The 24,644-nt window shown below is 49.0% G+C and overlaps 1 protein-coding gene across 3 annotated transcripts in view; it reads right to left on the reverse strand.

The window, feature by feature from the left end:
• Positions 1-2,483, reverse strand: part of CEP170B (centrosomal protein 170B) — a 318,645-nt gene extending 316,162 nt beyond the window's left edge. For 2 of the 3 annotated variants that reach the window (XM_085626239.1, XM_085626237.1), the window contains exon 1: positions 2,347-2,483. The gene's annotated coding sequence lies outside the window, so the exon portion shown is untranslated. Of the gene's footprint in view, positions 1-2,297 lie in introns of all 3 variants that reach the window. The other variant, XM_085626238.1, reaches the window with a different exon arrangement.
• Between the last annotated feature and the right edge of the window lie 22,161 nt (positions 2,484-24,644).

Here is a 24,644-nt window from a genome sequence, read left to right on the forward strand (position 1 = left end):
GGGACGTGGCAGCCACCTTATTAAATGGTTATACCTCAGTATCCGGACACATGCCCAAATCCCGCTGGACGCTACACGTGCAGAGTGGACAGCTGATGTGGGACGGGACTTAACGGACAGTGAGTTGGGGGGTGTATTGGAATACCCACAGAAAATACCACGAAATGCCAAATTTAAGTTTATTCAATGTATATTCATACACAGAGCTTACTTGACGCCGCAAAGGCTGCACAGAATGTACCCGGAAACAATACACTACTGCCCCCGATGCAAATTTCTTTAAGCGGATCTCCTACACATGGTGTGGTCATGCGTTTGCCTTGGTGACTTTTGGAGGGAGGTTACACGTATATTAGAAGACGTAACACGCTTGACCATGGGGAACACGGCTGTAGAATGCATATTAAGTATTCGCAAACAGACGAAGGCACAAAAGGATCAACTCCGTTTTCTGGACCTGGAGCTTATAGTTGCAAAAAGGTCCATCACCATGCGCTGGAAATCAGCCAGAGCCCCCACCCTAGGGGTATGGCATACTGAAATGCTACGATGGGCAGGAGCTGAGAGCATGGCGCTGCGTAGACAGGAGGCCCATGGTCTAAGGAAACATCCAATCTCCTTGAACTGGGACATAATGGGGGAAGCATATAGAAACATAAACCTGGATGCTGCCTCAGACGTTCCAAACACTCAATAGTAACTGCGAACACTGAATGTGGCGTGTACTAGCTCCTGTAGGCAGTAGGCAAAGTAGTGGGATCAGACGTCAGATGCAGAAAAATTCACCTACCTGGAGACGCTTAAAAGATTTACACACTGAATAGTTGGAGCCAGAGCCGGGAGTTAGCAGGGAGGGGTACGGGAGTTAGCAGAGAGGGGGTCGGGGTAAATGGGTACTGATTTGTTAGGTATATACTGTTGATTGTGCTTTACATCCTGGAGGGAGAATTTACTACACAGAACTAAATGTTGGATGGAGTCCCTTACGATTATATTGTTTATTGCTATATAGAATAGTGAATGCAGTCCTTATACAGCACAGAACTCATGTGATGTACGTTAAGATATGAGCAATATACTTGTTTTATTGTATGGTGAACCATAAAAAAAGAAAACCCAATAAAGTTTGTTTTAAAAAAAAAAAAAAACATGTATGGTGGCAGGGCACAAAGCCTAGCTGGTTATGAGAACTAATAACTTAGTATGCAGAAAAGCGTATGGTAAGGCAAAGAAATATAATTGTGAATAAGGATACCTCCACATCGTGTATTATGAACTGTGGCCATCTTAAACAAGCGCTCCACTCGAGAGATATACAAGGGCAGCAAATCCATGGATTGAGCGGGGAACAGATATACAAAAGGAGGGTTCCTTTTGGCTAAGGTGGACAGGTATACCAAAGCAAAGACCCCATGGGCAGGGGGCAACAAATATACATGGTAGTGGTTTGTCTAAATACAATAGTGATCTGGAGCGCTCAAGGTGGAGAAGCATACAAGAACTGTGAAGCAATAAACTAAGGAGTGACATCAAAATAAAACAAGGAGAAATGCACATGCGTTCACAATCCAATGAATGGGCACAGAAAAAGCAAGTTAACAATGTATATTCCAAAGAGAACAATTGGGCATGCGCCCACCGGCACTCCTATGTCACGAGGGGAGAAAATTATACGAGAGACCTAAGCATAAAAGCTGTGAGATATATACAACCGCTCAGAAACGTAAAGCGTAAACATTGCCGAGCTCCCTTTATTATGTATTTATTATACGGGGTGGATGTATACAAAACCTTTCAGCACTGAAACACCCGGAACTGTACAGCGAGGGACCCTAACACACCGCGAATGAGCAAAGAGTACAGAGATTCTTCAAATCCCATGCGCTTATGAAGAAAATGCACAATACGGATCACTGCAGTCAGTTATCCAAAGCAGACTCTGGGCCAGGATCACATCTAAAGGAAATATACGAAGAACGATACATCATTCCTAGGCTCTGTGCCTGGCCTTGGACAAACCTCCCTTCTCACGACATATCCCAGGATTGGGGGAGGATTATCTGCTATGGCTCTGATAATTGTAGACCGTGGCCGCCTCCCCCTCTCCATGGCGTCCAGCGTGGAGACCGCCGCGCAGGGGAGATGCACTCAGCCGTACATTGTGCCTCCGTGAACCGGTAGGCAGCCTGTCTGACAGCGTAAAGGAGGGGGCGGGGGAGTACCGGGCCCTGCTGTGAGCGGAGGCCGCAGCGTGAGCCTCAGGAATCAGCTGGTGCCTGCGCCCCTTTCGGCAGTACCTTCGCTCCTCCGTCCGTGCTGCCCCCATGCCCGGACCTGCGCTCTCACCTCTGCCGGTGTTCCTGGGCTGTGGTTATCCGGGTGGCCCTGGCAGGTGTGCCTTCCGCTTTCACCCTACTCTCCTGGCAGCTGGCTGCGGCTCCCAAGCCGGGCTGCGTGCTACTGGCTCCAGGCTGCTCCTATCCTGTCCCTTCTCGCAGGTTAGTGACGTCACCGGCGGCCCCGCCCTCAGACAGGGCACTGGGAGGCCCGGGTTTCATGATTTCATCTTCTGGCAGGTTCACTCCCAGAGCTCACCTGTATACACAGAGGCAGCAGCCAAGGTTGTGTGGGCAGGGATTGTGCAACGGCAAGCTGTGAGCTCAGAGAGGGCGTGAGTGCAAGCACAGACGCCCTAAACAGACAGGGACACTGGTGAGACACACGTCCTACTCCCCAGCAAGGGCACCTGCGTCATGCGGGGCACAACACGAAGTGCGGTGCATTCAGAAAGCGTGTACTTGCCCCATTTTTTGTGTAACTTAAATCTCACGCGTTTTTTTTTATTTGCGTGCCGTGCCAGATTGTTGCTTTTAAAACGAGTAAAGCAAAACTACAAGTGCCAGCCGGCTAAGAAAAAAGGAGAGAACTGTTACCGCTCACGATGGAACTCGAGATATCTGCACATTTCATTTGCCCTGCATTATCATCGGCATTGCAATTTCTGTTTATCTATTTTTATGCTTTTCAGATCGGCTGTCAGTTACTTCCACTCCCAATACCTTCTTTTTTTTTTTTTTTGCAGTTTTATAAAGCGCGAACTTGGAACAAGGGCATGTTAGGGGGGCTTTACATGAGCACTAGATTGCATTACACAAGTTTAGGATATTCTTTTTAAGGCGCACAGAGATCAACAATTTGCCCATAATCACAGACTGTTGAAGGAGCGACGCCAGAGACATTGAAAGCTCCAGCCATTAGACCACATAGTTTCCCCAAATCTCTCTTTCCCCCAAAACCCTGAGATTCCTCTAGCAATTTTTCGTTATATCAATGTATGTGGACGTTTATTTCTCCTTAAAAAACAACAGTGTTCAAGCATAGCCCCTCCCACTCAGACCGTAAGGGCGAACCTGCCTTCTTGGGTGGTAAACTAACACAACTATTGAGGTATCAAGTTCTAAAATCACGGATGTGAGAAGTTGCCAGTCCCGTGTGTGTATTTTTTTCGGTCACAGTACCTTTCAGTCTTGCCTTTTTGAGGCAAGATTATTAGTCTAATAGTACGAAATAAAATATGGTATGTTTTAAGAGTGGTTGAACAATGCACACCTGTCATGGGGGCAAAAGCAAAGTTAATAGGGGGGCCGAAGTGGGCCATGTCCTCCTCACCACCCTCCCGGCATGCTCTGTTGTTCCCAAGTCGCCCCTTACCTGGGTCCAAGATTAACAGGATAATTTCTAGTAATGTATTTAACAATTGAAATACATCCACTTCATTTGCTTTATCAGCTCACCAAGTGGCTAATTTTCAAATGAATTGTTTGCATTTTAGAAGTAAAATGCATCATAATAATTCCCGTTGCCTGACATGATTGAAGGGGCTCAAAAGGGGCATAACACAAGGGGGCAGATTTATCAAGACTTTGCGCCACCTTAAACTCAAACAAAGGGAAACAAAGTCTTGATTGGGGGTTTACGTAAATATCCAGAAACAAGTAACATCAAACAAAATGTTTTTCTATGCTCTGCTTTGCGCTACATTATGTTAAAAGGGCGTGCCACGTGTGGTATTTGGGCATTCCTGTCAGAGGCGATGCATCCAAAGGGACGTGGGGGCATTGACCCCTTGACCTTTCCACTGTGGGACGCCCTGAGGGCTGTATTACCTCAACTGCACATGTCAGATTGGCCTGTGTTTTCACTGTGGCAGCCTGACATGCGCAGTTCAGGCTCCTGCAATAAGCAGCTGAAAATCAGCAGAGAAGCATAGACAACATATAGGTGACTGATGGAGCGCTGTGTTTGCCTGTTCCTGCCAATCCTAGCACTGCTCTTATGCTGTTTAGCAGTGTATGCAGCAACAGAGCAGTGCTTGGATTGGCTCGGATGCCATTGTCCGAGGTGCGAGGCAAGAGAAACTTCAGGTGTATGTGTGCTGCAGAATATCGTTAAGAAAGGTACATTTATTTTTATGTTTAATGACATTTGTTATGGTCCCACCACATTGATAATGTACCACCTGCCACTGGTTCCAATGCTACCACCAGTGGTTTCTGACACAAATCTAGATCTACAAAGAGTGTCAGACTTGGCTTTGAAACAAAAAATAAGGGCATATTTAATATTATGGAGTGTCGCTGCTTTCCTCCTAACTGCTGGTGCACTTTTAGGCTTACAAGTTCAAAGTTGTGTGCATGAGATCTAGCATAGGTTTTGTACTGAAAGGATTGCTTTTCAGTACAAAATACTATGCTCAGACATACTGTCAAAGTTTTCCGCTATGAATATGTGCTGTACAGTTCAGCACACTTGCAAAGTTTGAGAAAAAACTGCCTCAAGGAGGAGTTTTTTTTGGGTGCAAAGCTCTGTCTGCCTTTATTAGTAGACAAGACTTTGGGGTCAATTACGATGTCGGGCGGAAAGCCTCCTCCCGACAGTTAGAATCTCCTGGACCGTATTGGAACTCTTCCGACCGACTCTGTTGGTTTACAATCCGCCCGACCGATTACGATGTTCTCGGTCGGAAGGTAAACCGCGCGATCATTCCAAATCGGTTCTGACTGGCTCTTGGAGAATTTGTGTCGGTCGGAACCGCATCATACAGCTCAATAGACAGCGTTTCTGACCTTGCGATTACGATGTCGGTTTCCAACAGCCTTTCCAAGTGGGCCTGTCCGACACAAAAAGGCTGTCGGAAAGTGACTTTGGGAACCCCTAGCAGGGCCCCCTTCATCCTGCAGCCTCCAGTTTGGGGCCGTGGGGGTACCTAAGGGACCCCTCTTTAAAACCCTGTACTGTATGGCAGGCACTGTGGGGTGCCTGCTACAGGGTGCAGGGTTTTACACACACACACCATTTCGCCTGTGTTGTTGAGCAGAACACAACCTCCCGTAGCAAACAATGGGAATCCGACCGAACAGTGTTCGGTCACATCATAATTGGGCGGGCAGAACCGGCGACCACGAGTCGGTCGGTCCAGAGTACGAGTCGGTGTCAAGCAGAAAGTTTCCACCTAACATCGTAATCGGCCCCTTAGTGTAAAAAACCATGGGAGTTCGAGTGGGAATGCCCATGTACCACCCATGGGACACTAGCTTTACACAGAGTAGCACGAAGGAGCGCTTTTAGGCAACTATCCAGGGCAAAAAAAAAACAATTGTGCTGGAAGTAAATTTCAGAGCAACACTTTGTGGTGTTTTGCGTCAGTTTTGGTAACTTTTAACTAGCCAAAGTGTTAATAAATCTGCCTGAAGTGCCTGGGCTGTCTGTGATATCCCTCACCAATAGGACTGTTGCAGTCTGCTGCCCAACTTTTTACCAGCATCCTCCACTGGTTTTTTTGCATGTCAGAATCAGGTATGAAAGTCATCTGGGTGTAGAACATTAGAAGCTGTCTGTGCTACCTATGTTTTTATAATTGGTGAGTTAGCTCGATGTGCTGATATGTGTGCCACCTGGTGCAAATACTGGATGTTCTGATTAAATGATATAACATTTATAGATTATTTTTTATTTATTAATATTTGGTTTATTGAAATGTTATAGTGTTAAATGTGAAAAGTATTTTATTATCAATTAATTGATAATTGGTTGTTAATTGAAATTCATTAATTGGTAATTAATTATGGTAATTGTGTACTTAATTTTATATGTGTCTTGTGGTGTTTATAGGTGTTAAGGGTGGGAAGTAATTTATTTTTAATCGATGAATTGATAATTGGATGTTAATTTATTGTAATTAACTAATTGGTACTTAATTATGGTAATTGTATAATTAATTTTAGGTTTGTGTTGTGGTGTTTATAGGTGTCAAGAGTGGGAAGTAATGTATTTTTAATTGATGAATTAATAATTGGTTGTTAATTTTAATTATTTCAAAGGTAATTAATTATGGTAATTGTGTAATTAATTTTAGGGGTTTATAAGAGTAAAGGGTAGGAAGTAATTTGTATTTGATTAAGTTATATATAGTTGTTAATTATTGTTAATTATTTGATATGTATTTTGGGAAATTGTTTATTGTTGTGTCTGTTGTTTTTACTTTTAAAGGGGTAAAGGGTGGGTATTAAATACATTTTAATTACTTTATTATTAGTTGTTAATAGTAATAGTTTTTAATTTATAAATACGTTTTTAATTGTGTTTTATTATTTTAGAGTTTAATTTAGGTGTGTGTTGTGGATATCATAGTGTTAAAGTGTGTGTAGTCAAATAATGTTTATTAATTTTTTTATTAATAATATTTTTTAAATTGATTTTTAACTATGTTAATTTTGAGAAAAAATATAATTTAAAATGTTGAAGTGTTTTGTTATTGTTGTGGTGTTATAGGGTAGGAAAGACAATAAATAAATGTATGTATTAATTAATTTATTTGTAAATGTTTTCTTGTTTAAAAGATCTTTTCAAATACATTTATTTTATATTTTATATTTTATATTATTTGTACGTTTTTTATATGTAATTAATATTATATTTTTCTTTTTATATATTTAATGTATTTGATTTTTCATTTTTAAATATTGTTTATGTGTATGATTTCTTTTATCATTTTAAATGTTTTTTATTTTTGTTTTAACTGTTTGAGTGTGAATAGTAATGTTTGTCTCTTCGCTATCCAACACTTTCACTAATGTTGCACTCACTGAAGTGGGAATCATTATTGTTACCTCTCTGCTATCAAGCACGTTCTCTATTGTTGCACTCACTCAAGTGGAAATAGACATTTCTATCTCTGCGCTATCCAACACTTTCCCTACTGTTGCATTCACTGGAGTGGGAATACATGTTTTTTACCCCTCGCTGTCCAATAGTTTTTCTATTTTTGCATTCAGTGGAGTGGGAATAGTGATTTGTTCCCCTCCGCTATACAACACTTTCCCTACTGTTGCTCTCACTGGAGTGGGAATAGTAATTTGTACCCCTCCACTATCCAACACTTTCCTTACTGTTGCACTCTTTGGAGTGGGAATAGTAATTTTTACTCCTCCGCTAACCAACACTTTCCCTACTGTTGCATTCTTTGGAGTGGGAATAGTAATTTTTTCCCCTCCGCTATCCAAGACTTTCCCTACTGTTGCACTCACTGGAGTTGGAATAATAAATGTAATTATTATGCTATCCAACACTTTTCCCTACTGTTGTACTGATTGTATTGGGAAATGTAAGTTTAAATATTTTTTCATAGTTTCATGTTTTAATTTATTGTAGATTTCTTTTATATATTTTAAATTATTGATATATATATTTTATTTTTAAATAATTTGAAAGTTATAAAATAAATGAAAGATAATAGTTTATTAATTATTTTAAATTAAATATATATGTATAAATTATCATGTTTGTGTGTTTATTTTTTTAATTAAGTTTGTTATATTTTGTTAAAATGTACATTAAGGTGCCGATTCCGATCCTGTAAAACCCGGGTACGAATTTTCCTACGGAGCGTATTCTCCGTACGACTCGTACCCGGGAAATCCGCCTTACAAAGCAGCAAGTACGATTCGTACAGAAATACCATTTCCGTACGATTCATAAAAAACTACGTGCGGCTAAAAAATACCCACAATTCTGATCCGGGGCATCGCGTACGTGATGTCCGGACGGAGTCAGGCAGCGTTTTATGGACCAGCAAGTACGATTCGTGCCTACGTCACTCCGCACAGCTCATTTTTTACGGCAGCCAAAAACTCCCGGGAAATTGAGGATGACGCGAAGAAGGAGCACCGGTACGCGACGGACAGCCATGGACCCCATCCTACGTGTCATCCCGGCCCTCCTAGCCTACGACCTGGTGCACCGAAACCGCCGCGCATGCCGCAGAAGGTCAAAACAACACCCAGGGGCAAAGGGGGGGCGAGGGGCAGGAAACATAACCCCTACCCAATTTAAAAAATACTATATTCTGTACATACATTACCTCCAGGGTCTGGTCACTGCGGGGGGCGTGTCCACCAATCCCTGCGTACCGCAACAACGGAAGTGGAGGTGTACGCGTACCCGTCACCACTACAATGGTGGGATGGACCGTACCCACACTCTGAGGGCGTGGGTACGGTCCGTTCCACCATTGTAGTGGTGATGTAGGGGTATGCGTGGCACGGACCGTACCCACGCCCTCAGAGCGTGGGTACGGTCCGTACCACCATTGTAGTGGTGATGTAGGGGTACACGTGGTACGGACTGTACCTCGCGTACCCCTACATCACCACTACAATGGTGGTACGGACCGTACCCACGCCCTCAGAGCGTGGGTACGGTCCGTACCACGCGTACCCCTACATCACCACTACAATGGTGGTACAGACCGTACCCACGCCCTCAGAGCATGGGTATGGTCCGTACCACGCGTTCCCCTACATCACCACTACAATTGTGGTACGGACCGTACTCACGCTCTGAGTCCGTGTGTATGGTCCGTACCACCATTGTAGTGGTGATGTAGGGGTACGCGTGGTACGGATCGTACCCACGTCCTCAGAGCGTGGGTACGGTCCGTACCACCATTGTAGTGGTGACATAGGGGTACGCGTGGTACGGACCGTACCCAACCTATGAATGCGGGGGTACGGACCGCATCACCCGTACCCCTAGGGCACCAGTACATTTGTGATACAAGGCGTACACACACCACGAATGTTGGCTTAGGGCCGGGTGCAGCATATAACCAGTATATTGGGGTGTGTGTATGCCCAGGACAGCAGTGTACTGCACCAAGGGTGTGGGTGGGTGGGCGGGTGGCTGCCTAGGATTCCCAGCAGTGGACAAAGACATGTGAGGTGTGGGTGCAGAGGAATACCAGCAGTGGACAGAGACATGTGAGGGGTGGGTGCCTATCACTCCCATCAGTGGACAGAGACATGTGAGGCGTGGGTGCAGAGGAATACCAGCAGTGGACAGAGACATGTGAGGGGTGGGTGCCTATCACTCCCAGCAGTGGACAGAGACATGGGGGTGGGTGCTTATCACTCCCAGCAGTGGACAGAGACATGTGAGGGGTGGGTGCCTATCACTCCCAGCAGTGGACAGAGACATGTGAGGGGTGGGTGCCTATCACTCCCAGAAGTGGACAGAGACATGGGGGTGGGTGCCTATCACTCCCAGCAGTGGACAGAGACATGTGAGGGGTGGGTGCCTATCACACCCAGCAGTGGACAGAGACATGTGAGGGGTGGGTGCAGAGGAATACCAGCAGTGGACAGAGACAAGTGAGGGGTGGGTGCCTATCACTCCCAGCAGTGGACAGCGACATGGGGGTGGGTGCCTATCACTCCCAGCAGTGGACAGAGACATGTGAGGGGTGGGTGCCTATCACTCCCAGCAGTGGACAGAGACATGTGAGGGGTGGGTGCCTATCACTCCCTGCAGTGGACAGAGACATGGGGGTGGGTGCTTATCACTCCCAGCAGTGGACAGAGACATGTGAGGGGTGGGTGCCTATCACTCCCAGCAGTGGACAGAGACATGTGAGGGGTGGGTGCCCATCACTCCCAGCAGTGGACAGAGACATGGGGGTGGGTGCCTATCACTCCCAGCAGTGGACAGAGACATGTGAGGGGTGGGTGCCTATCACTCCCAGCAGTGGACAAAGACATGTGAGGGGTGGGTGCCTATCACTCCCAGCAGTGGATAGAGACATGGGGGTGGGTGCTTATCACTCCCAGCAGTGGACAGAGACATGTGAGGTGTGGGTGCAGAGGAAAACCAGCAGTGGACAGAGACATGTGAGGGGTGGGTACCTATCACTCCCATCAGTGGACAGAGACATGTGAGGGGTGGGTGCCTATCACTCCCAGCAGTGGACAGAGACATGGGGGTGGGTGCCTATCACTCCCAGCAGTGGACAGAGACATATGAGGGGTGGGTGCCTATCACTCCCAGCAGTGGACAGAGACATGTGAGGGGTGGGTGCTTATCACTCCCAGCAGTGGACAGAGACATGTGAGGGGTGGGTGCCTATCACTCCCAGCAGTGGACAGAGACATGTGAGGGGTGGGTGCCTATCACTCCCAGCAGTGGACAGAGACATGGGGGTGGGTGCCTATCACTCCCAGCAGTGGACAGAGACATGTGAGGGGTGGGTGCCTATCACACCCAGCAGTGGACAGAGACATGTGAGGGGTGGGTGCAGAGGAATACCAGCAGTGGACAGAGACAAGTGAGGGGTGGGTGCCTATCACTCCCAGCAGTGGACAGCGACATGGGGGTGGGTGCCTATCACTCCCAGCAGTGGACAGAGACATGTGAGGGGTGGGTGCCTATCACTCCCAGCAGTGGACAGAGACATGTGAGGGGTGGGTGCCTATCACTCCCTGCAGTGGACAGAGACATGGGGGTGGGTGCTTATCACTCCCAGCAGTGGACAGAGACATGTGAGGGGTGGGTGCCTATCACTCCCAGCAGTGGACAGAGACATGGGGGTGGGTGCCTATCACTCCCAGCAGTGGACAGAGACATGTGAGGGGTGGGTGCCTATCACTCCCAGCAGTGGACAAAGACATGTGAGGGGTGGGTGCCTATCACTCCCAGCAGTGGACAGAGACATGGGGGTGGGTGCTTATCACTCCCAGCAGTGGACAGAGACATGTGAGGTGTGGGTGCAGAGGAAAACCAGCAGTGGACAGAGACATGTGAGGGGTGGGTACCTATCACTCCCATCAGTGGACAGAGACATGTGAGGGGTGGGTGCCTATCACTCCCAGCAGTGGACAGAGACATGGGGGTGGGTGCCTATCACTCCCAGCAGTGGACAGAGACATATGAGGGGTGGGTGCCTATCACTCCCAGCAGTGGACAGAGACATGAAAGGGGTGGGTGCAGAGGAATACCAGCAGTGGACAGAGACATGTGAGGGGTGGGTGCCTATCACTCCCAGCAGTGGACAGAGACATGGGGGTGTGTACATCATTATCAGATTACCACAACTCCATGGGTGTATGTACGCATCCCTAATTTTCGACTATGTTGATAGTGCCATAACAACACATCACTGACAGCAGCACTCCCATGAGGATGGATGTCTTTCCCCCACTGCATGACACACCACATGTGTGTTTGAGGACAAATGACACATGCATACCCACCCCTGGCGGATGCAGCACAATACACACACAGAGATCATGCCACAAGACTGTATAGTCATGTCAATGCCTACTAAACTAAGAGAGCAAAGGGAACACACACTGTCACGCACATCCCAGGACTGATAGGAATGTACAGGTGCTGGGACAGCCACCAAGATGTTGTCTCTCATGGAAGGAATAGGGTGGAGTTCCCACAGATACAATGCCCACAATTGTGAGTCAGGTGCCCAAATACCCTGCAGAACAAGTACCATATGTGTGCTAGGCTGGGATTACACACATGCATAGTGCGGAAAAGGGAGAATTTCTCCATGAAGGCATGGCAACATACTCAATACACAAGTACAGTGACTAGCAAGGATGGCACAGATGATGCAGCCGGAGACATTGCTGAGCAGGCATGGCCATAGTTGAAGGGATCCGTCACCAACAAAGGGAATGTATACACAGGTCAGCACAACAATTGTGCAACTCTCTGCAGGGAAGATGTCAGGTGCCACGGAGGAAGGGACACTCCTTGGTACAATGTCTCAAAAAACAAATAACACACACAACCAAAGATCCTTTGCAGAGACCTTGTGATGGCATGCAGATCCCATGGTCCACCTCATGACCATCAGACTCGAACCTTTGCCCGAAACATAACACATTACCACAACCCCAACTCCTAGAGCATTAGCACCAACATCAATACCTGAAATGCAATAGTGTTCAAAGTAAAAAGAAAATGCTTCAATCAGCATAAAATAATATTTTTTTCAAGAACACTATATACAAAGGCCAATGGCCAGTCCAAAATAGAAGTCCTTGGGGGGACACATGGGCACGCGTCTCCCCTAGCTTGCCTGCACATTTGAACCCTCAGGTTCGTCGACTGGGGGGAACATCATGTGGGGAAGGACCAGGCACCGCAGGGACAGGAGGTGTAAGGGTAGGTGTGGTGGGTGCAGGGACGGACGCCTCCACCACAGGGGGTGGGGCAGCGCCAAAGGTGGAGGTGAGCTCGGCGCTGCACACTTCTGCCAGGGCGTTCAGAGTATCCCCTGCACCGGAAGAAACCACAGGCACAAAGGAGGGGGGGGGGTCGGAGGGATGGGGTGCAGCGCTACTGGGGGAGGGGGTGGACATGGAGGGGGACTCAACTCCCCTACCCGGGGAGTGCCTTTCCCGTTTGCGGGCTGGTGACCCAGTGGGGCTGAGGCCCAGCACAGACATGTAGCTCTCCTTGTCTGAATGTGTGGCAGGGGAGCCAAGGGGAGTGCTTTTGGAGGGACTGGGTAGTGAGGCATGCGGACTCAGACTGTGGCTGCGTGTATGCCTGTGTGCCCCAGACCCAGTGGGTGTGCCTTTATCCCCCTGAGTATGCGTGCCAGGAGGTGTGTGCTTGCCCTTACGTGTTGGTGTGCTGCCTGTGTCTGGTGCGGTGCGTGCTTGGGAATGTCTGGGTGTGCATGGGACAGGCATGGGAGTGGGAAGTGTGGATGGGGCTGGGGTAGGGGGGGACGAAGCGCTGCAGGAGACTCACTGCTGCCATCAGTGAAGAGTCCATGGACCTCAGCAACATCCGTTGGTCAGACATTGCTGCTGACATGCCCTACATGAACAACACCATCTGTGTCAGCAGTCTGGTGTGGCCATGGAGGACATTCAGCATCGATGTCTGGCCAACCTGCAACTGCCGCTGAATGTCCACAGACTCTGCAGTGAGGGCAGCAGGGGTGACAGGGGCAGGGGGTGCGGTGCCTGGCACGAAGGAGACATGGTGGTGCCCTGCACGGACAGAAGGGACCGGAGCAACTGGGAGGGCGGTGATGGGAATGGAGGAGGCGGGGACAGATGTTGTGCTGCTGCCAGGTGTTGTAGCAGCCTCCGCCCCCTCGAGGAGTTCAGCCTCAGACCCGTCAGCGTCGTAGTCGGTGTCGCCTCCAGACAGGTCCTCCGCCTGACTCCCCTCGCCCTCCGTGCCACTTGCTCCCGCAGACTCGCTAGCAGTGGTGGCACTGGTGCTGGATCCCTCTCCAGGTCCATGCAGGTGTCTCCCTCGGTGTCCTCCGATGATGCTGTGGGCAAGGTGAAGATACAGAAAATAATCAGTCACCTGTACACATCTGACACATTAGTCCAAACAAAATAGGTCACAGTGCATATCAGGCAATGCATCATGAGTAACATCTGGATTACTCCGCACATATGTAAGCCCTGTACTCCCCAGTTGGTTGACCCACCATGCCACTTGGAAACAAGGAAAAATAGGACACAACAGCAAATAACTTGATTTCGAAATATACTGAGAAGCTAGTGTCTGTGAACAGTTGAGCACAGCAATACTATGAAGGCATGCCACCTCTTGTTTACTGTGAACGAAACAGTATTGGTGCACCCAAGGCTAAATAACAGACCTCAATGCTGAAGGTGTCCCCAAACTCAGAGACCTGTAAGTACTTTGGAAACCCAAACGAAATACATTGTGATCCCTTGGGAATCACACCACTTTACACAATCTACATGTTTAGAATGTGTGAATGTGCCACTTTGTGAACAGAACACACATGTGCCTGTATAAAAGAAGTCACACAAGGAGGTGCACACAAAACTACATTTACACAGTCATTGTATGAGCTGCCAGCCTTATTCAAAGAAGCCACTGTTAGAAAGAAATGGGGTTTCAGTAAGTACATATACATGGCACCACGGCGGTCTGGATGACTTGTCACTCGTAAGTTGGTATCAGCAACAACCAAGGACTTACCCAAATGCCACCACACTGTGGGAACATGGATATGTATAATCTGAAAAACAGTCTTATTTGAACTGTGCCTTTCTTTAAAATGTGCCATCGTGTCCCCTGAAAGTGTAAAGGTGGTTTCTTGTGCACTTCCTTGGGAGACATCTGTCATGCAGGCACATTATTGTCCTTCACAACAAAACATCAAAGTCAAGCATTGAAAACATGAAGACATGTTGACAAGTGTAGTGAGTGCCAAGGTACAAGGCTTCTTGACTAACAACTTGAATCATGCCACCTGTCACTTGGCCATCCGTACCATGATGACACAGTTGGCAACACATCTGACCCACTGCCTGTCATGTGGAGTGGCACACATGTCCAAACACAGGACAATGCATAAGCTAATGGGCCTGCAATTGTGTCGGAATAAGTCACAGCTGCACTGAGGAGACACCCTCATGGCAAGCAAGAATGTCCACACAGATGTCAGCACACAAAGACAAAACTACGTAGCATCTGGACCACACACTGGTGCCAAAAATGGATGAGCAGGAATCATGTATTTAAACTTTTGACACATGCTGCAAAGCACAAACATTAAACCCTGCACAACATGACTGGGTCACTGCATGTTGAGTGTCTGTCCAGACAATTATCACACACAGGTCAGACCTGGCAAGGAGACATAAGGTTTGGACATGTAGGCCTCGCCCGCACAAACCCCCCATACCTGAGACAATGTGATTGAGACAGATCAAGAAGTTACACCTCTTAATCAGGGTTTACAAAAATGTGCCTCAAGAATTCCAAAATGTACTCCACATCACCTCGTGAGGCTGCCAACACATATTTGTGACAAACAACCATCAACAGATAGTTGTAAATAGACACACAGGCACTGCCCAGTGTGAGGATGCACAAGCCAAATGGGGTCACCCTGTCCAGTGGACACATGTAGCACACTTTAGATAAATACGAATGAGGCCAGGGAACAATGCCACAGAGGCCAACCTATGCTGAACACACAGAGAATGGGCACAGTGTTGGATGACACACATGATTCCGAGGCAAGGGTGTCTCAGGGGACTGTAGTGGGCACACTGCTCCATGGTCCTGGAATGATCTGACTGTAACATGAGCAACCGTCCCGGCACTATGCATATCTCCCACTCATGCACATCATGTCTGAGGCCACAACATCGGTCATGCATGCTGCAAGTCTGTTCATTTGAAACCTCACACTCCTATGTTGAGACTCAGCATCAGTGCCAACAAATATGGACCCCCAAATGACTGAACAGGACAGGGCACAGGCAAGGTACCAACACATGTCACAGACCACCCCCACAGATGCTGCAGAAAGCAATGTGCACTTGGATTAACTGGCAGCCTAGATGACCATGTGCAATAGTGATTACACACAGACCAGGGAACACATGTCAAGGAGGGGAAGGGAGGAAGAACAGCACCGGTTGACTTGGGGTAACAGGATATGCACTGCACATATAAACCCTGGCAGTGTATCCAGGCAACTGAGCACTTCCAAAAGCTGGTGACACACAACAAACACACATGTACCTACCCCCTCCTTGCTGCTGTCGCTCCTGTAACCGCCTATCCATGTCAGGGAAGACCACCGCCAGGACACGCCTCATCTGGTGGGTCAGGCGTCGGTGCCCGCCGTGGGGGCGTGGAGGTGAGTCCTCCAGCAGGACCCGGGCGATCCTCCGGGTCCAGCACCGGATGTCCTGCCACCGTTTTCTGACCTGGGCTAGGCGCCGACTGCGACCCTCCACCGATCTCACGGCCCTGACGGCCCGCTTCCAGATCTCCCCCTTCGCGTAGGCAGTTACCTGTGAGGATGAGAAAGTGAGACAACATCACTACACCTGCTCCATGTCAGAGAGACACACATTTGAACATCTTTGATATGTTGAACAGGGCATAGGATGCTGCCAAGGAATTCCATCTTTGTCATATGGACATTGGCCTCTGTGGAAGCCCCATACATGGCATATAAAGTACACAGGTGACATGAGGGGTGCGACACACTCCATGATCATGGCACACACTGTGCATCACAAGCAACATCAGGCTGATGGACAGCACCTCCAAGCAGTTACATGCCCCAGGCCACTGACGCAACTTCAGCAGAGTACACAGACACACACAGGCACAGATCAATCACATGCCATTGGCAACAGCGGATACAAACCTCACTCTGCACATGTGCCACTTGCCTGTTGGGTGTCACAGGTGTGGGGCTAGCTCAGCAAGTCAGACACACAGCACGGCTTACTTCTCACATCAGATGGGTAGAGCTGTTGCCTCCTCCATGCAGCTGTGGTGCAACACTTCACATAGACACTCACCCACATGACAAGGAACATTCACACACATCAATGTCCAGGGGGCGTACACATCACATGGACACTCTCACCACAGCTCCACTCAACTCACACACATCTGTGGGTACAGTCACCTGTCACACCAGGGGGACCACTGAATCACCTCAGGACTATAGACAAAAAATGCCACAAAGGATTAGCCAGGCTGAATGTGTCATGGACTATGCAGTGAATGTCACAGTAAGCACAATGCAAGTGAGGAGTGCACACATGAACTACATCATGCTCTGCATGGGAGACATAAGCCATTCCCCACCCGGGACCCACTCTAAACAACATTGCATGTCTGTCACACCTGGACACAATGCCAGAAGTGACAGTCACAAAAAAGGTGCACAGTCAAAGCTAGTGTAGTCAGCACTCACCTGCTCCCCTGGTCTCCCATACAGGCTGGTGTACTGTGGGAGGATGACATCCAGCAATGCCTCATTCTCCTCCTGGGTGAATGGCTGGGCCCTCTCCACAGACCTTGACATGGTGCCAGAGGAAGCACAGACAGCAGCAGTGTTGTCAACAGGAAAGTTGTGCAGGCAAGTGCCCTCTCATGGGTTCTGGCTGACTTATATCTTTCTTGCTGAGGGGCATTAATTTGGAGGAGTACATAGTGATTGGTCAGATTCATTCGCATCTTACGTTTACTCCAATTCCTTTCCACATACACCAGTGACAGCATTTGCATCGTTCAAATTTTGAGCATCATGTCAAGTCAACACCCACTTTGCAACATTGTATTTTGTGGCCAACTGACTTTTCCAGGACACCTGATGGAAACATTTGAACTGAAAACTCTGTATCCATGACAACCAGCATGCATTTAGTGCCTAATACTTGTCCCTTATGTGTCCGCTATGTAATTTTCAAATCCACACACAGGTACGGTGCGTTTCACACGTAACCCTATGGCACCAGTTGCACAGTGCGTTTGACACGTACGTGTACGCACTGGTAGTACACGTACGGGTACGTGTACTACCAGTGCCTACACGTACGTGTACTACCAGTGCCTACACGTATGTGTACTACCAGTGCCTACACGTATGTGTACTACCAGTGCCTACACGTACATGTACTACCAGTACCTACACGTACGTGTAGGCACTGATAGTACACATACGTATAGGCACTGGTAGTACACGTACGTGTACGTGTACTACCAGTGCCTACACGTACATGTAGGCACTGATAGTACACGTACGTATAGGCACTGGTAGTACACGTACGTGTAGGCACTGGTAGTACACGTACCCGTACGTGTACTACCAGTGCGTACCCGTACGTGTACTACCAGTGCCTACACGTACATGTACTACCAGTGCCTATACGTACATGTACTACCAGTGCGTACAGGTACGTGTACTACCAGTGCCTACACGTACGTGTAGGCACTGGTAGTACACGTACGGGTACGTGTACTATCAGTGCCTACATGTACGTTTACTATCAGTGCGTACCCGTACATGTAGGCACTGGTAGTACACGTACGTGTAGGCACTGGTAGTACATGTACGGGTACTTCCAGTGCGTACCCGTACGTGTAGGCACTGGTAGTACACGTACGGGTACGCACTGGTAGTACACGTATGTGTAGGCACTGGTAGTACACGTACATGTAGGCACTGGTAGTACACGTACGGGGTACGCACTGGTAGTACACGTATGGGTACGTGTACTACCAGTGCCTACACGCACGTGTACTACCAGTGCCTACACGAACGTGTACTACCAGTGCGTACAGGTACATGTACTACCAGTGCCTACACGTACGTTTACTACCAGTGCGTACCCGTACGTGTAGGCACTGGTAGTACACGTACGTGTAGGCACTGGTAGTACCCGTACAGGTACTACCAGTGCGTACCTGCACGTGTAGGCACTGGTAGTACACGTACGGGTACGCACTGGTAGTACACGTACGGGTACGCACTGGTAGTACACGTACGTGTAGGCACTGGTAGTACACGTACGTGTGTACGGTCTGTACCACGCGTGCTCCTACAGCACCACTACTATAGTGATACGGACCGTACTTGTACGGTCCGTACCACGCGTGCTCCTACGGCCACACAACTCTAGTGATACGGACCGTACACATGCCCTCAGAGCGTGTGTACGGTGCGTTTCACACGCTTACACTGTTGATAGGATGCGCACACGAAAGGAATGGAGGTCTCAGACTCGCACAAGGATGTACATCAAGTCATTGTCATTGCTGTCCTACATGTGCAGGGCCTAGGTGTGTCAGGCAGTGATATTGCACATGTCTCCTCATGTATTTGCACAATTGATGTGTGATGACCTGTGTACACATGTCAGGTGTGATGGGGCATTATGTGGCACACTTCCCCTTCACACTTTGCACATGTGTGCATGTAGTACAAACGTGTCAAGCACACGATCACTGGTATGGCACAGTCACCACCACCCGCAACTGTCCCCTGATGCCAGGGACAGGGACACTAACAACTGACATTTAACGACCAGCATGCACCGATGTGACTATGTCATGTGTGTGTCATGTATTCCCATGAGCTTGCTATTGGTGTTCCGTCAACTGCATCTGCTGTTGCTGCATCCAACATGTGTCTGTGTGTAGATGGGCATGGCACACATCTACGCACACCATGCCAAATGTGGATTTCCACGTAACGTGTGTCTGTATGCATTGAACTTGATATTTTGACATGAGGACATATCTGCGTCGTCTCAATGTCTGTGTTTTCTGTTTTCACGTGTACCCCTTCATCGCAATGTGTGTGATCAGTACATTTGACATTCCATGTGATCTGTGCGTCTAGCTTGCCGTCAGCTGTCTGTATGAGATGACATCCTTCAAATGCTGATATGTGGATGCATGTCACTCTTGTGATGTCTCTGGCTGTTCACTGACACTGGCCCACAGCTCATTTCAGGGCATGTCATGTAGACTTGACAATCAACGGGTGTAGCTGCCTTTTCGTAGGAGTATCACCTGGCTGGCATACTTGTCCTGGATGTATTGCACAGACCAGACTCTGTATTTAGCAGATGTGTATTAGCAGTTGAGCATGTGCTTAGTTCATTGACATTGATGTTGTTATGTTCCCACTGTTTGTTATTCATTCACATTTTCTGCAGGGCACCGCCTGTCCCCAGACCAATGGGTGCCATGAGGGAACGTGACTGCATACGCCGTTACAGATTCACCCAACAGTTGATTGAGGACTTGACCGCCAAGCTGGCACTACACCTCCAACCACGACACATGTATCCTATTGCGCTGACCCCCAAGATGAAGGTGATGGCAGCCCTACATTTTTTTGCCACAGGTACGTTTCAATTCACCATAGCTGATGTTGGTGGCATGTCACAGACGATGTTCAGCCATGTCCTGCATGATGTTTTGGCATCCATGTTGGAGCACCTGGATGAATTCATCCATTTTCCGACTCCTGAGGAGTTAACAGATGTCAAGGGTGATTTCTATGCCCTGGGAGGGATGCCCCATGTCATTGGGTCCATTGATGGGACACATGTGCCTTTGATACCACCACAGGCACAGGAGGTCGCCTATCGCAACCGTAAACATTACCACTCTATAAATGCCCTTGTGGTGTGTCTTGCTAACATGCTGATTTCCCATGTCTGTGCACGTTTTCCAGGGTCAGCACACGATGCCTACATCATGAGGCGTAGCAGGGTGCCACAAATGATGCTGCGGCTGCACAACGAACGAGCATGTCTTGTTGGTGGTTATACTCTGTTTGTCCTGTGTTTTGCGGTATCTTTGTATCTTACGGCATCTCCTGACCCACTTATTTACATGATGTTTCCATGTAGGGGACTCTGGCTATACCAACATGCCATGGCTGATGACGCCTCTCCGCAACCCAAGATCAGCTGCAGATCACCGTTACAACAATGCACACGGGCAGACCAGGCGAGTGATTGAGAGGACGTTTGGCCTCCTGAAGAGCCGATTCCGGTGCCTTCACAAGACAGGCGGGTCCCTCCCATATGCACCGGCAAAGGTTTGCAAAATCTTCCTCGTGTGCTGCATGCTGCACAACATGGCAGTGGAGAAGGCAGTGCCACTCATCCTGGAGCAGCATGAGCAGGAACATCCACACGTGGAGGATGAAGGGCTTGGTCACGAGGCAAGTGAGGAGGAGGAGGATATCCGGAGTCAGCTCATACGCAACTTCTTCTCATAATGGTGAGTCACTGGGTCTGAGTGTGCACGCTTGGAGCCTTGTGTGGCATGTGTTGCAATGTGTGTGTCCAGCTGACTGTATGCTAAGTGACTTAGATGTGTGTTCTGATGTGTCACTCGAGTGATGATGTCATTCCACTCTTTTTGGCTGAGACACTAAATTTTCAAATCGCATGGTGACAACATTATTCCTGTAGAGTAAATGACCATGTATGCGGATAACAATCTTTTAGCTGACTTCTTGTATGTCTATCATCCACAGGTTCTTGCGCATGTTGTCTGGTCGTGTCATCGTTGGCCTCCTGCTAATCCTCATGAGTATTGCAACGTGTGCTGAATCAGCGTTCCATGCACGGACATGGGGAAAAGTCATTTTGGGTGAGGATTGCAGCAAGGCATTTTGGGGGTGTTACGTGTTTGGAATGTGTGGGGACTGCTCCTGTGCATGTTGGGTTACCATGCATACATGTCGACTCACCATGGGGCACATGACATGTAGCATGACTCCCATGAATTGATAGTCAACCTTTGTGACAGTCATCTCTAATGGTTTGTGGATTCTGATGAAGGCATCAATGTGTGTAAAACCTCCCTCAGAAACATACGGGATGCTACGGGTGGACATGGTGTGGGACATCCCCATAACAGGCTCAATGGGGAATTGCAGCCTCTCCGTGTGCAGCAGGGGGTGTTTGGCTCATCCCCTTAACTTGTGTGCCAGGCCATTTGGATTTACTACATCTGTGTTGTGAAGGGAGTGTCCAGTGTAGGTCCCACATGTTCAGCCAAATGACCTGTGTGTCTGTTCATATTGATGCATTTCCCTTACTGTGAGCCTGAGTAATAAAAGGGGTTCCTCACCCTCCAAGGTGCCTCATCTCAGTCAATGCAGGTCTCTTGCCACTTTGCATGCGGCATCTCTGCCATAGTTGTCAAAGATTGTGCATATGAGTCTATGTGTAGTTTGGCTACATGCATTCAGTTCTTCATGGGTTAGAATCTTCATTGTGCATGAAGTCCATGGTTGTGTATGTATTTGGGCATGTTGGTCCCCATGACGGGCCGTCAATGCCTGCTGAGGGTGTGTCTCCTGTGCGCGGCTCTGCCTTCTGTTTCTTGATCCTGTGTCAGTCATCTTTGGTGATTGTGCATCCATTTTCTCTGGGTGTGCCATGGGTAACCGGACACTCCTTCCTTTACATACGCTTGTTGCAGTTGTCCTTTCGGACATCCTTGTCTTTGTGTGCTACTTTTGGCATAGTTTCCAGGACATGCCGCCTGCTGCTGCGGCCCCTGCAGCAAGGGCCCACAAAGTAGCGGGATTCGCCAACACACACACCTCAAAGATGCTCCTCCCTGCCTCCCTCCACCCATTCATTTGGCTGTCATCATCTTGTATGTGCCACTGTTGCGGCCACGCGGTGCCAAAGGCAGGACCGTCAGCACATGCAACGTGCACATTGCACGACCCTCATGTCTTGCATGACCAACATCACACTACAGTCTGATGTTGTAGCCACCCTCCAAGCAATGTCTATCCGAAACTCAACCGCCTGCTCTCAGGCATACCCTAAGCGCACACACAACACCTTTGCATGCTGAGTGTGCAACTCCAACTGCCTACACAGTGCTGCCCGCCTTCCAGGCCCTGTCACACCAACCAGATCATGTCCCTCCTGCTCCACACCGGCTCCGTCCACCAGCAAGGCCATGGGAGTGGGACTCAAGCCTTCAGCATGTGGTATAGTGGCATCATCTGGCACATGGCCCAGGGATCATCTCTCAGCGTGTCAATCTTCAATGTGTCCAGGACCCCCCTCTCCACCATCACATGCGCACACAACCTCATCATCATGTCGTATGCCATTGACAGCCAGGTGCTCCTCACCCTCACCAAAGACGCAGCCATTGCCAGTTCCAACATTCAAGAAGGCATGAGGTCCGTGGATGAATGGCTGAACATCAGCCACCTGAGGCTGTACTTGTACAGGACTGAGGTAAGCATCTGAGGATTGTCCCCTTACAGCTGGATCAACTCCTTGTGTCCCACCCGCAGGGGCCCTACACAAGCACCCAGTGGCCACGCACACAAGATGGTGTGCATCATGGATTTGTCACTCACATTTGCCATGCAAATCACCAGCATCTGTAACTCATGCTGCAACACCCTCTGCATGATGCACATAATCCTCAGATAGATCCACTCCAAGGAAAGACAGACCATCCCCCAGGTCCACGACACCAGCCGTGTCAACTACTGCCCCCCCCCCCCCCTCTACGGAGCAAGTACATCCAAACTCACGGGAAACTTGTCCACATCCAGGGTGCATCTGCACAACTCAGCTTCAACATCCCGCACCCCATCAACATCACCGTCCACCTGAGATAGCTGCAAGGGATCACTGTGTGCTGCAGGATGACCTTCACACTCCTCATACACACTCAGGAGGCAGTCAACAACCCCAGACCCCAAAATCAACCTTGTACGTCTGTCATCCAAGACCCCGTTGGCCCAACTCTATGCATCCGAACTTGGACTGGCCACCATTCTTCACATCCACAACACTCCAGCATCAAGGAGATGGTTCTCACGCCTGGACAAACATACCTGGGACTCCCTCCCCGGGAACCTCCACATGAGCCATGACCTCTAGGCCTTCATCATGATTGGTGTGTCCGCACAGTATTTCAAGCCCCCCTCAGCAGCTTGAGGCCATCACGGGTGAGTATTGGGCTCCCAGGCTGTATCGGATGATACATTGTGACCCATGTGTGTCCTGTACCGGACTCAGATCCCAGGGTTTGGATGGCTGGAGTTAGTTCAACACTCAGGCATAGTTTGACATTTACCCACACGTATGTTGTGGACTAATGCAAAATGACTGCAACATCTCATGACAAATATATAGTTGTATTCTCGGTGGGGTGCGTGTTTTGGTAGAAAAAATAAGGTGCTCTACTGGGTGCATAGAATCCAAAGTTCACAGGGGGAGATGGGGTCCTTGGCATTTGAAGTAATCAGAGTCCAGACCACAGTGTTAGTCATCATTGGTCAGACTGTGACCAGCAAGTCCATGTGGCAGAGAATGTCAGTGAATAATGTGCTGCTGTTGCGCATGAAGGCCAGGTGACCTGGGAGATGTGGATGGTCGGCTGCCTCTCACGGTCTTTTCCGTGGATGACCCACCTTCCTCCGGGGACCCTCAGATGCAGGCCTTGACGATGTTTGGGATGCTCCGTCAGATGAATCCTCCTCCTCCTCCTCCCTCCCTGTGGCTGGTGCTGGTCTGCACCTGGTGTCACAGGGAGGGTTGCCCATGTTGTCGGCGATCCGACGGAGTGAATGGCTTATGTCCCTTTGCACCGCCAGGAGCTCAGCCAGTCTTGCCTCCATCCGTCCTTGGTGTTGTTGTTGACTGGCGTGTTGCTCGGCCTGCTGATTCTTAATGTCTGTGAGGGTCGCCACTACCTGACTGATGGCCCTGGTGTCACACCACCATGTTGTTGCGTACGTGTGGCATACCGGTCCCTTCAGCTGTCTGGTCAGGTTCTCGCCTCCGCCTGCCTCCACTTCCACCACCCCTGCCCACACGAGCCTGGCCTGCCGTTGTGGGCACATCGGGTCTACGGGACCCCTGAGGGATGGCAGTGTCGGTGTTGGCTGCCTCCTCCTGGGTGCCCGGCGAACCTTGTCCCTCCAGGTCAGACTGGCTCAGTTGTTCAGTGTGGGCAGGGCT

Source organism: Triturus cristatus, chromosome 9, assembly GCF_964204655.1.
Source record: "Triturus cristatus chromosome 9, aTriCri1.1, whole genome shotgun sequence".
In the NCBI taxonomy this organism is placed as follows: domain Eukaryota; kingdom Metazoa; phylum Chordata; class Amphibia; order Caudata; family Salamandridae; genus Triturus; species Triturus cristatus.